This window comes from Phaethon lepturus, unplaced genomic scaffold, assembly GCF_000687285.1.
Source record: "Phaethon lepturus isolate BGI_N335 unplaced genomic scaffold, ASM68728v1 scaffold11023, whole genome shotgun sequence".
Lineage (NCBI taxonomy): Eukaryota > Metazoa > Chordata > Aves > Phaethontiformes > Phaethontidae > Phaethon > Phaethon lepturus.
Window position 1 is genome coordinate 39221 of NW_010531222.1, and position 4443 is coordinate 43663.

A 4443-nucleotide genomic window follows, 5' to 3' on the forward strand; every position below is an offset into this window, starting at 1 on the left:
CTTTTGATGGTTTCTCATCTTTTACGTGGCTTCAAAAATAGGTGTAAGCAAGGATGTAAATGCTTCCTTCATGTCTGATGCAGTTAAATGGAGCTGGTAAAGGTAACTCACTGCAGGTGAAGCTGGTGGGAGTGGGAAGCACTGATGTGAGTCATTCCCTCCATTTAGCTCATATTGAATTACCAGCTCAGGGAGGCATCACTTGATTTTAAGATAGAAATTAAACGTTCTCAAGACTCAACTCCCTGCTGGGCTGTTGTTGACAATCAACATGTGAGTGATACAGAAGAGGACGGTGGCCAAAGCAGGGCCAGATCTCAGCCAGCCTGGAGGATTTGCTGTGCACCACTTCATCACTGCTGCGGATGTTCTCCTTTGGGGATGTCTGAGACATGCTGCTGCTTCTTGCTTCCACAGACAAGGCACCGCAGCTGGGTCACCCAGATCCAGACATCTCCACATCAAGGTGCATTTCTCCTTCATTCTCTTGTTGTCTTCCTTGACCCTCTGAATCTTAGAGGGTTTGCTGCTGGTTACCTTCATTTTTCTTTCATCAGGTCCAGCTCTAATTGATATTGTCTCTTTTATTTGTTTGTATAGCAGCTTTCCATCCCCAGCCCCAATCCCACCGCAATCCCTCTCTGACAGCACCCAGCCAGTTTTTGAAAATACCTCTCCTCCCCATTACTTACAGCTCTTATTCACGTCACATCCTCTTTTCCTCCACTGCTTAATTCGGAGCAGCACAGCTACAATGACAGGGTTATGCCAGCTTTGACGACTTTATCAGGTTCACAGCTCATACGAGGGAGCTGAGAAGAGTAGGTCGCTCCTCACCCACCCCAAACCCATGGGCACTACGTGCGGGTCTCTGCAGCTGCACTTGCTACAAGCAGTCAAGGCTGCCAGCTCTGCAATAGCCCTTTCAGGGTAATTTTGAAACCATCTTCTCTGATCTTTTCTCCTTTTGCCTGAAGAAATGGCTTTTTGTATAAATGCATGCATGTGATACCAGGACCAGCTTTAATTCTAAAGGTAGAGTTCCAACCTCTTTCGAGTGCGTCAAAGTATTTCACAGGCGAGGAGCTGTCAACTTGTCGAAAAGGCATTCAGAAGTTCTGCTCTGCTGCACAGCTCTTGGTAGAGCAGGGATCATATAGATTAAAAAAAAGGATTTTTCTGATGTTTAATGATACAGTCAGTCTCACAACCTGAGAACAAAAATAAAGAGCCCGAACCAAACAAAAAGAGGGAGAGGCACCAGCCGTTTGAGTGCTATTTGAATGATCATATTTAGAGCCTGTGTAGGGACCTTATTAAATACTCTTCCTCCAGGATCTCCCTGGTATATACCTAGCACAGACAAGGGAAAACATTTGACCTTTAGCAGTGAAAGAACGTGAGCAGGCTAAAAAAAAAGACACACTGGAAGACAGATACTTTAAACAAAATTAGTCAAGAGAGAATGCTAAGAAGATTGTGCCTAACTTTTAGGGGACAATTTATGTCTATATTTACTAATTTATTATGCATTAATTAAAATGCTTAAAGGAAGTGGAACCTGGCTCAGTGCTGATAAAGCCAAATCAGACATACTTTGATTCAATGCAGTAAAACAGTGAAAACTGTATGAAACATATAACCAGAAAGATCTGTTAGGAGAATTTAAAAGCTTTGTGCATTTAAAGACATATTACACGCTGTTGTAAGGTAATGAAAAGTACAGGGACTGAGTTGACGCAGCAATGAAAGTTATAAAAACAACTGAAAAATGTCTTTGTCCTGTAAGGAGTTTCTAATAATTGCGATTTACTATATATTTTACAGCTCATTACAAAACCTTTTCTACATTATAATTTATTGGGGAATTTCATCTAATTCGGTGCACATGAGAAGTGGGTGGGTGAGAATGGGACACATACACCCAGCTGGGTTCCAACCAGCTTTCAGGACTGGTCTGTGCTGTAGCTGGACGGGCAGACCCTGTGGTTCCAAACATACTCACTCGCTGCCCTTTCCCCTTAGTCCCTTCATCTAACACCAACTGCTCGTAAATTGTAATTAATGGCAAAACCACGCTGTGCTGTTTGCAGACTCGGTCAATCAATGAGTGGTAGAAACACAGAGATTCCCCCAATTTCTACGCGAAGCGGGTACATTGGATCATGAAATGAAGAGCAGAGGGACCTACTTAACCGAGCACACAGCAAGTTCATCAAACCAGAGGTGATTGGGTCTCCTCTTTACATCAGGAAGCAGCGATGGAGCTTCACTCCAGTATTTTTATTCTTTCCGGAGTTCCTGATACTCACCAGCAGACCAAAACAACAAAGGCCACTGGAGGATTGGTGTGCAAACGGGGTTTCTTTCCAGCCAGCTGCTGGAAAAGCACCAGTTACCTCTGGCAGATGGCTGCCTGGCTCCCAAAGTTCAGGGAATCGCCTCAGTGTAGTTAAAACACGGCCGATGAACAAGAAGAGCAGTCACAAGGAAAGCCACAGAGTGAGTCCCAAGCCTGTGGTAGTTGGAAAGAGCGGGCTGGTCTGGGCTTGCTCTGCCATGAGCAAGGCACAGCCTTGAGCAAACGCCTCCAAGTATCTGGGCGGGCTCCCTTGTCTGTCAGGCAGGGAAGGATGTGATACGTGCCTGCAGCGTTCATTATTTCTGAGCTGAGGAGCATTTTGAACAGATCCCCAACACATACAAACTGTCAGGCACCACAGGAACATGAGCTGACCTTAGCAGAGCAATACCAGTTTTTCCAGGTGGATAGTCCATCTTGCAGTGGGCTTTGAGTGTGCTAAATACCTTGAGTAGGCTAACGCTTGCCATCTGCAAAGGACTGGGGCCAGGCCGCGGTGCCTGGAATTTCAATGCACTTCTAATCTTAGAGATGGGAAGAGGATATTGGTCTTGTCTTGAAAGAACGCCTGATGACCAAAACTCATCAAGGATGGCCAGAAGAAAAGGTAAAAATTAAGAGGATATGTGGGACTCCAAGAAATCCTGGTGAATCCTCATTCCTCAATTATGCAAGGCCACACTGAAGTCTGGGCACACTTAGGATCTGCTCAGGGTAGAGCTCAGCACCAGGCAGGAACCACCCAGACCCAGTGGTCATAGTCTGAAACAGCAGCCCATGCCCCACCAGGGACAGGTAGGCACAGCATGGGCAGCCCTAACTTCTTCTCTCTTCAGCTTCTTTTTCAGCCTCCCCTCCCTATCACGACTTTTCATCCTTGGCCACACAAGGTCTATATGGAATAACAAATATATTCCAGATATTGATCAAATAAGATATTTGGAGCTGCTACAGTCATGGCTCCAGGGAAGGTCCTGTGGGGTCAAAGGATGCAGTTGGGAGCCTGCGATGTGCCCAGGACAGCCTGGCCGGGGACACATCTCCTCATGTCCTCTCCCAGATGACTCCCAATAGCATCAACACACAGTGACACAGCACAATGACATAAATAAGCCAGATAGTGCTGTCATGACTTGCACTCTCTCTCTTCATGCCTGTTGAGCAGCTCTTGCCATTTTGATGGATCTTTCTCTGCAGGGAGCATCAAATATCTTCATTTTCCAGGTATCATCTGGACTGAGATTAGTCATTCTTGACACAGGCATTTTTTCAGCTAAAAGATTAAGCTTCTCCTACTGGGCACAAAACATTTGAATGTTGTCTTGCAAGATTTAATGAATTGCTTGAAGTTTGCTGTGCACTCAGGCTCCTTTACCCCTGCAAGGAAGGGCTGTTGGTGCAGCTCAGAAGAGATTGAACGAAAGCTAACTGGGAATTCCTGGTGTTGGTGGGATGCTGTCAGTCCCTCTCCCAAGGTGGAGGGTGGAGCTAGATCCAAAACAGGAGAAAATCAACAAATGTGGGCATGGCATTAACACCCAAAGGCTTGCAGAGCCACTGGAAATGGCTGGGGCCAAGGGTTTATCCAACAGTCTTCACGTTTTGAAAAATTATTTCCTCCCCTTCCTTTTGGCCAGAGCAGTGACTGCTGTTTATTGGTTTAGACAGTGAAAGAGTGGGATATTTTGGAAAGAATGAACAAAAAAAAATCTGGGAACATTTCCATTTCCCTCAAATCTTGCTTAACTTGCTTTAAGGTTTTATTAAGGACACGGAATTGTTGACAAAAAAATGATTTCTCTGTGCTGGGAGAGGTAAAGCAGATTGTTACACACAGAGAAGTGAGCTGACTGCTCTCATAAATAAGTCAATGTGTTACTCCTGCTAGACTGGAAGCGGAATGACAGCCCTTCCAGATGCTGACGCTCTACTTCTCTGCAGCCTTCAGTAAACCTAAGTTTGCTAAAAATACCTTACAAAAGCACACGTGCTTCAGGGCTACAGAAACACCTGGAGCAGGGGAGATTTTAAATGATCAGATTCCAGCTCCCCACCTCGAAACGCAGCCGCAGCCGTGCCGA